This window comes from Notolabrus celidotus, chromosome 22 (genome assembly GCF_009762535.1).
Source record: "Notolabrus celidotus isolate fNotCel1 chromosome 22, fNotCel1.pri, whole genome shotgun sequence".
Taxonomy (NCBI): domain Eukaryota; kingdom Metazoa; phylum Chordata; class Actinopteri; order Labriformes; family Labridae; genus Notolabrus; species Notolabrus celidotus.
Window position 1 is genome coordinate 10432984 of NC_048293.1, and position 9946 is coordinate 10442929.

Here is a 9946-nt window from a genome sequence, read left to right on the forward strand (position 1 = left end):
CAAATCCAGTAATCACAAAACCTGTGGTCATGAGAAGACAATGAACTCACTATTGCCAAATCACTTGTAACCCAAGAGTTCAAAGCCAACTACATTGTCCAAGTCAGGGCAATAACTCTTCCGCTACACACGTCAAAATTCACTTCCTGAAGTCCAGCCTGGTCCAGCTGGTAGCAGGCCATCACTCTTCACCACAGTGTGCCCTTGAAAGAGTATGCCGACATCAGCATTCCTATGCATAAGACCACCATCACTCCAACAACCACTGTTTTTTCTAACAATATCAGAACCCCTGTTGCAGAAAGGCTCCAACATAAAGTCATTAACACAGACCTGGTTTAATGTATACGTGTTTAAACAGCTGCTATTTAGCTGCCGTCTGAAGGTAAAGAAAAGCTCTATAGCCAGGTCTCTGACAGCACTGTAAGGCGAATTGTCCAGAGGAGCTAAAGCACAGGCGCTGGCAAGCAGACCAGGTAGGGGCTTGGGCCAAACCACTACAGTGCACTCAAAGGCAACACCACCCAGCCAGCCAAGGTGTGTGGGCCTGCTTGTTGGGATCGGATGACCCTGGACAGTCCTGCAAATGTGCATACATTTAGTTTGTGTATGTACAAAAGCTGACAGAAAGCATGGAGGCCAATCAGCTATACTGATCATACTGTTCACACAACACAAAAAATCATAATACAGTGAGGACACACAGTTCCCCAATAAGAGGGTGCAACCGAACAAAAAAAATAAACACAAAAAAGAGGAGACAGGAGAAACAGATGGGGCTGAATATATTATGCATATAACATAGACAAACTGGTCAGGCCAGGGAGGAAAAGAAAAATATATTTTTGCTTGATCTGTCTCTCTTCTCAGTGGTTAATGGATACATGAGTTATATACAGTACTTATTTTTGTCCCTTTAATCATGAGTTTTTATCACAGGCTCTGCCAAGACCTTCCACCAGTTACTGGTTGCGCCTGCCAAGAGAAATGAATGAAAATGTAGGGAAACCAAATATTGTGGAGCCATGGCTAAGTAGTCAAAACTAATCTTTTTCTTCCCTTTGAAGAGCTAAGCTATTAAAGAAAAACACCTAACCGGGACCAGGTATTGTGTTCACACAGTGTGTGGATTAGAGATAGGGGAAACACTGGGTTCAGCAATACAAGAAGAGATGATACACTTGGCCAATTCATAAACTAGAAGCTATGCAAGAACAAATTAAATGGCTATGTCAGTATTTTTATTAGGTGTTCGAACATCAGAGACAGCATTAATCACTTTATGACATGCCTTGCCCTGTATGAGAAAGAATACAAAAGTAATCCAGACACAGTAATGTGCTGATAAGCCAAGTCCTCCAAAACTGTTTCGGCATTGAAGTAACTGGGAAACCACCAAATCCAACACAGTGGACATCCCAAGAGATCAAACCCACTGCAATGATCCGAGGTGTCGACTGTTATCCTTGTGTGTCCTTAATGGATGGAAAGCCTTCAGAGTGGATGAGTGTCTCTGGTCAGGTCTGATCTGTAGGCCCCTGCATTAGATCAGGCCAGGGCTGCGGCCACTGGAGCTCTCAGGCCTAGAGAGTAGTACTTAATGCTTTGGGAGAGTGGGGGACCTTCCTGCCCACAACCTCCTACCCCATGCCCCCTGAAAACCACAGCTGACCACCGGGGCACTGGGAAATGAAACCGAGGAAACCACGGGCCAGGCGAGAGCAGCACGGCAGCCGACACAGAGGCGGAAAAAACAAAGAGTCCGGCCTTTTGGCGGCTTGGTGGTTGCCGCTGATGGAGGTATTAAGATATTAATTGCTTTTTGACGTGATTTTGTTAAGAGAGAAGGGCAGGCCTGCGGCTTCTCACACAACATCCAGTATAATGGTGGAGTGGCCTGACAGGGCAGAAAGTGTCCAGCATGGGCTTCCCCTGCTGTGGGGGAGAAAGCTTACAAGAGGTCCTCTCTTTATACATGTGGCCTTCGAAAAATGACTAACATATTTAAGAATATATGTAGCATTTGATGTCCCAGATCATTTTTTAGAACCTTTTTTCAATTAATGATAGATACAACTTTCAGGTCTACATCAAATATAAAACTGTTGCCAGCAGCTGGTTTGCTTAGTGTAGCATAAAGACTGAAAACAAAAGGTAAAAGCAAGTTGTTAACTGGTTGGAAAACCTGCTTATAAACACCTAAAAAGCTCACCCATTTACACATCATATCCTGTTTTTACATTTGTCTGAAACTTAAAATGTAAAAATAACTGGGGCTTCACCTGGGGTAGTGTCTTCCTACTGTTTTTTTTAAGGCAGAGACAATCATCTCTATTTTTTAACTGGAATGCCCCCATAAAAGACCAAGTTACCTCCTCTTGTTCATGTCTTTTTTATCAGTGCAAGTGCAACACCTACTAATTGGCAAAGTCAAAAGAACAAGTCTTCAAGGACACAATGAATGAGCAGACAGTACTGAAGGTTAAATGTGTCTCCAATAGTAGACTGGGTTAACCCCACTGAGGTGGCAGTGCGTCAGCTGGGGGTGTAGCTTGCGTACACGACAGCAGACATAAACAGAAGCGCAGTGGCCCTGACGCAAGGCCACAGCCTCTCACACTCAGAGAGGCTAAGGTTGCACTGGGAGAAGTGAATCACCAACCTCAATGATTCAGGACACAGAACCTATACTTATGGGCTGCTGTGTTCATGACACTGTACTCCGCTGTATGCGTGCGTGGGAGTGGCGTGTGTCCGATGCATGTACTCATACACAGCAGGCAGCTGCCAAAAGGGAGCAGGGAGCATTACCATCAGCATCTCTGTGGATCAAGAAGGAGCTCCAAGTAATCCTGGCTTCTCTCCAGGCTCCAACATGCCACAATTAGGATTAATCCTCTCCTCCTCCTTCCTCAGAACAACAGAGAAGGATGGAGCAAGTGTCTGTGTTCGTGAATGTGTATATACTGTATGTGTGTGGTGTGGTTATGGGGGGGCAATTAGCCAACCTTGCACTTGGGGTGAAAAGCCCCCCACCCCCAAACCACTAGATTAGCAAAAGGCTGTGTACTGAGGAATGGAACACACACACACACCCACACACATATCTTGAAGTATGGAATGAGGGTAACAAATTGACCAACGTTGTGGCTATACAAACAATAGTTTGACCAGTGGCCACATAATTGGCTGTAAAGCATATGAGGGTTTTATATCCACAGAAATCCATTACCACAGACACAGTGGGGTTTTTTTCTAGTTACTGACATGTATTGTTATAGTCCTTAACATCTTAAAATATTGGTACTATAATGGTTTTGACACATTGAGGAACAGTATAGTGTATGCCACAGCAGAGGAAGTCAATGTGCCTGGAGTTTCTCTGAATGTTAATTATGGCTTTCACTCAATTTCACAGATAACCAGTCAACAGCAAAGGTGCTTCAGATTGAGGATACACTGATCCGATCCTGGCATTGGATATGGAACAGATACTGACTCAAAAAGCTACATCAGGTTTAGGTGAGAAAGGGCCTATCTTTGGGACAGATCTTTTCAACTCAGTTCTATCTTATTCTGTGTTTACGGCAACCATGTGCATGTACTATGACATCAGGGTGTTGTTGGGTCTGTGCATTTTGCTAGGAGGAGAGCTAATATAGCCTAGAGGGAGCTAACTACAGAGGCTCAGTATTTTTTGGGATATTCTGCTTACTCAGGCTAACAATATTTAGAAAACTCATGTTTTGATAGATGGCGCACACCAAATGTAATCAAGTATCTTCATCAAGGATCAAGTATCAACATGCTAAAGAATAGAACAAGTTCAACCACAAAAAAGTAACAAATCAAAAACAGTTAACATTATGCGAGAATGTCCCAGCCAGGGTTTGAAAGTGCGAAAAATAACAGAGAAGGTTGTTGGATGAAGTGTTCTGGATGAGAAATGCCTGCAACCTTTTGAAAACAAGGGATTATGCTGCTTGGATGAACACTATCAAATCAGATACAGTTTACCATCACCTAAATATTTTTCCGACTCCCATTTCTTTTACAGTTGAATTGTTATTAATGTTAGTTTTGAAGCTTTACTTACCAGTATAAATACACATTTATAGTTGTAATAATCATTAATGAAACAGTCAGTTTAAATGTTCATATTAATTTATTTTATTCTGGCTTAAAAAGTTAGAAAGCCTGATGTTTCCAAAGCATCATTACCAGTGTTAGCATCCACGTAACGTAACGTATTGTAATGTAACTTATCATATCATAATGGATCGTCATGGATCCTAACATATCAATGTGTAATGGATTGTATCGTATCATATATGGTATCATATCATAAGATATCATATAATATCATAAGATATTGTATCTTATTGTATCATATAGTAATGTATTGTATCGTATCGTACTGTAATGTTTGGTATTGGTATCATAACCTAATGGTAGCTGATTTCAGGGTTTCAACAGTCGGATCAGTAAATCTCTACTTCAGATGAGCTAAGATAAAACATATGCAGGCTAAACACCCATAATTTCTCACTGGCAGGAGATATACCCTCCATGCTTTAACCCAATGTTGAGGTTCCCAATGATGAACCCCAAAGGTCAAGAGTTAAATGATAAATCCTGTGTTTTAGTATCTAGCCTAAGGTGGCTAAACCTTACTTCTTTCTATTCCCCTTTACATTCTTACATTCTAAATGTGACTTTTCACAGCAGCAAAACAGATTGAGCCACTAAAATTTACATTTACTAAAATGGTTCTGATTCATTATTTGTCCAGGTAGCCCAAGTGAGCAAGCATGAACAGCACCAAGACCGTGGATCTAAATGGAACACAGTGCTCATTAACATTAACAAAAAAACTGTCTCTTGTTTGGACATGTCAAAATGTCTTTTATGGAAAACTTTGATAAGGTGCATCATAAATTAGATGGTATGTCATTTATAACAAATCAAATACGTGTATGTATTAGGATAAGATAATACTTTATTGATACCCAGGGGGAAATTTGCTTGTTGCAGCAACACAGACAAGTAGCAGCACAAGTTAACAGGAAAAGTATAGAATGAGTGGCCCTCAAGACGTTGGACACATTGGTGTGAAACTGATGCTTCAGCTTCAATCCAATCACACAGTTATTCTGTTACAAAAAATGATGATGGTAGGAAATATGTGCCATATTATCTCTGAATGTGGTTGCTACTAATGTATTTTTCTACTGAAGGATTTGCCTGGTCAGCTGAATGTTGGAAGTATACGTGTAAGTCCGAGAGTATTCTAGAAAAAGTGTTAGCAGGAGATGATCAGGGTGGGGATAAGTGTTAGGGTGGAGAGCACAAGCAAAACCTCAGAATTCACACCTCCACAGTGGGCTGGCTACCATAACCAACCACTTTAACAATATACAACTCTTATATCCTTGGCCTGGGAGGCTGTTTTCACATTTCCTTAATCACATTATTGAATGCAAAAATACTTCCTGTCAACACAGCTGCTGGGTTTACAACTATAATGCTTATAAGCTTTACAATTCTATAAAAAATTACTTTGTTATCTTCTATAAACAATCCCTTCCCTATAAGCTGTTATTGTATTTCCCTCATAATAAAAAGTCAGGGAGTGCAAAATGTCCCCAGTAGGCAGCTGCACGCTACAACTAAAGTGTCAAAATCATTTCCAGACTGCTTTGCTATGGATTGAGGGGAAGGAGAGGCACAGGGGAGAGGAAAGAAAGGCAAAATAAATTAATTGCAAATGTGTTGCAGAGGGGGTCAAAGGGGAAAGATTGGGGCGATTTATCTGCAATGACGGACAGCGCCAGGGCCAGTAAGTTGATGGTGAGAGGATGAGAACTAGCATTACATAACTCAAAAGCTACACAGGTGATGAGGTACACAGATTCAACCAAGTGAAAGATGGGTAGAAGGGAGCAGTGGGGTGTTACATGGCCAGCTATGTTTGAGTGCAGCTGAAAGCAGGGGCTACAGATCTGTAAATCTTTAAGACGGCTGGCTGCTGGAGGCTGAGAGGGGAGAATGGGATTTGGGCTGTGGCAGTGACAATGATGAATGGCCTTGGGAAATAGGTTATGGAGATCAGCCAAACACCTGCCTTGCCCTGCATGAGATCCATTCAACTCAAACAAGATGCAGGAGAAGGAAGTGCAGTGTAGCATCTCAGGAAGGAATGGGCTGTTTCACAACTGCTACTTGAACCTTTGTTATATCAAAACCACAAGTACATAAACAGGTTATCAATAATAATGTGGAGCTGAAGTAACAGTATTAATGTTGCATGTCAATGAACAATTATGGGACACTGTTTGTAAAGTTTCAAAACGTCATAAAAACTTAGTGTGAATTTTTCACAGTCACTTTTCTATCACATTTAGAGCAAAATTTGTGGTCTTTTTTCAACTTTATTTTTTTGTGACATATATTTAATTTGAAATCACCGTTAAATCTAAATGATAAATCTGAATCTAAACATTAATCTAAATCTAAATTCTAAATTTTATATATCAATGTTAAATCTAAATATGAATGTAAAATAGTAAATATAAATGTTAAATATAAATGTTAGATGTAAAATTTTAATATTAAATGTTGAACACAAATAATCCTCTAAATGTGATTTAAAAAAAGTAACTTTTCATAATTCCCACTACATAGAGCTAAATGTGGAGATTTGTTGCTGTTATTTTCAGTGTGCATAACTTTACATACGGCGCCCCATAAACAACTGGTTATTAGATATCTATGTAAGTATTAAAATCGGTGCAGATGTTTGTGCAACCTCCACTAATGGGGTGACGATAAGCACACTTCCAAGTAGTCCTCTACTGGCTTTTGTCATGCAGTTGATTGCTGGCTTCAGTCTGATTAGCTGCTCCTGTATGCTTAGCTTGCATACGGTAGCTCAAACTCAAAGTGTTTTGGTGATGGTTTTATATCTATGGTATGCCTTAAGGGACAAAATAACAAATGATTAAAAACTAATAATACTTTCAGAACTCACTTGCACTTTCACATTAACAGATTTACACTGACAGCCTTGATATAAACATATTCAGAGGTATAGGTATATGCAGTCATTTGGATTCTTTAAGCCCTGTGATGATGGGTAGCAACCTGTCCCTCCACAATCCTCTAAAGGATTAAATGAGTGTAGCTGATGGATGAAATAGCTTAAGGTGTTTAAACTCAAACAGCATTCCCTCTATGATATCCTCTACAGCAGACGGACCCAACATATCTGCCAAAGTGAATTTACGTAGTAAAGTGAATTACAGGGTGATAAATGATACTATGGCAGCAAGGCAGTAAACTGCTGAGAGAAGCTAAATACTAATGTGATTTGTCAAGGAGTTTATAAGCTGTAAGTGCTGCGATGAAATGACTGCCCCTGTTGGAAGAGATAAACATGAGAGGAAAGTCTTTGTTTTGCAGTCTAATCGACCACTGGGAAGCCAGCGGAGGGTAAATGGTTAACTTGACTATGCCTTTTAACACCAGTGTTTGCGCATGGAAAGGAGGGGCAGTGCTTTCCTTTATGGTAAAAACAATGTACCGCTTAGCAGAGCAAGAACATTCTGAGAAAGATGCTAGACTGCTGATGTCTGGACTCCTAATGAATAAACATTTTCTGGTTTAACCTCTTCATTTCCATATGGGAGGTCTCTTATATCTGAGGAAACTGGATCCTAAAAATATCCTTTAACTCGCCCCAGACTCTACCCGACCTACAGGGACGGACAGAAACACACACACTCCGCCCTGCGTACACATACACTCTCTATCACTGTGGCTCTGCTGTGTTATGCTGTGGGAGGCTGAAGTGGCCTTTGTGGGTTGAGCTGAATATCTCTGTCCACTCTGGCAGGGCCTCAGAGTGTCTGCTGCCGCATGCTGCCTAAGCCCCGGGCACAGGCTGCCAGCCGGCCCGACAACCAACCTCCCTGAACCTCTGCCAAGTCCCTGACGCCACCCTGGGTGGTCCTGCTTCATGCGGCTCTGGCAGGACCAAGCTCAAATCTCCCTCCCCCTCCTCATCTCCCCTCCTCTCAGGCTCCTTCAGCAGCCACAAACAACCTCACTGTTCTCAATGTGGTGCTCCACTGAGAATCAGTCAATGTTGAAAGTTATATTTTTATCACAACGGAGGATGTTGATGTTCTGTATTTCTGAGTTTTAGAGAAATGATAGGACGAAAAAACTAATGTCTGTTGGCAGGAAAGTTTATATTTGGTATCATTTAAATTAGTTTAATACATTTCCCTCTTTTTTGTGAAAGTGTTTCTGATAGTTTTGACCAATCAAAGGGAGGCAAAGATGTTTTTTAGTTTTTCACATCAACTGTGTTACTCCTCTGGGCTTCCACATCATCATTTACCAGAGAGAGCGAACTCCATCTCTTTCCGTTCTGTACCTCCCTTAGTCAATGAACCACAACCTAAAGTTAAAATCACCAAGACACAGCACTGAAATCATCTTATGAGCTGGGTTACAGTGATGAGCTGGAAACCAACTTTCAAATTACATGATGAGGATTCAAGATTCTCTTGTTACAGATATCGCATCAGCCAGCCAACAAATCAAGCCTACTAGAGCCAGGATAGCGCTCCCAATCCCCGTCTCCCTGCTTTAGACTTGGGAGTCATGTTCCAGTGGAGTACTGGAGGTAATTGTGTCACGCTTCCACACGCCTTCTGTTCTTCTGCTGCCCCTCAAAGAAACAGCCCCCTCTCTCTCTTTCTGTCTCTCATCCAGAGATTCATGACTCCTGCACCTGATTGCAGATGATTAAAATCATTAGAGGTCGTTAGCAGGAGTCACTTACCGCTGAGCTTTCTGTGCAGGTCGGGTGGGGTCTGAAAGAAAGAAGGGGATTGAGGGTGATTTGCAGGAACACGTGGGGGTGGATGAGGGTGGGGTGTCAAAGGGGAGACAGACATCACCCTCTACTCTATCGTAAGCGAAAGCATTACGAGCTGCGAGACCCCAAATGCATATACTGGCACAAATATCCATCTGCCCCATCCCTTAACTGACAACAGTTACACACACACACACACACACACACACACACACACACACACACACACACACACACACACACACACACACACACACACACACACACACACACACACACACACACACACACCAACCACCCAAGCTGCTACTGATGCCATCAGCAAAATAATTCTCCAAAGAAAAGCTCCAATGTGTGTATTAGTGTGTATTAGCAGTGTGTGTAATCACAAGGCCTTTGGGGACACTAATGGATTAGTACACTAACACACTGTCAACTCTGGGCCAAGCTGGGTCCACACTTAGACACAAAATGCTAACATTGTCAAATTACACAATCACTGTGCTGAGAAGTCCTAATTGCCTCTGTTAGACATCAACATAAGACTTCATAATGCTCCAAAGGCCCATTTTTGTTCCCAGTGTTTAGTGCAAGTTGATTACAAAAAGAAAACAAACAAACAAAAAAATCAACTGTGTATTTACAACAAGTGATTGTCATCAGCTTTCTGAAAAATGTACTTGCTGTCAAAATTTTGTCGGACTGCCCTCGTCTGAGATGCAACCCAGATGTGTTTCTCTAAATCTGATAACCACAGTTGGTTATAACAGATATTAACCTATGATTTTGATTACATGTTGACTTTCAATTGATAATATCATTCTGTCAGTGACTGGACAGCTGTTGTAGCCAGTGTGTACTGCAAGTGGATCAACGGGCTGTAAGGCATGAATAATAGATACTGTTTATGAGTGTATGTTTTCCATCTGACCCCTGGGTCTACAAAAAAAAATGCTTCCAGGGGCCAAAGGAGAAGGGACTTAAGGGGATAAAAGAGAAGGAGGAGAGTGAGAGAGAGCGAGTGAAGAAGAGACAGATAGACAGATGAAGCTTTTCCAG

At 41.5% G+C, this 9946-nt stretch overlaps 1 long non-coding RNA gene across 1 annotated transcript in view; it reads right to left on the reverse strand.

Annotated features, from left to right (window-relative positions):
- Positions 1-8273: 8273 nt before the first annotated feature.
- Positions 8274-9946, reverse strand: part of LOC117806855 — an 86821-nt gene continuing 85148 nt past the window's right edge. The window contains exon 4 of the long non-coding RNA XR_004629773.1: positions 8274-8882. This is a non-coding gene — a long non-coding RNA (uncharacterized LOC117806855). The remainder of the gene's footprint in view (positions 8883-9946) is intronic.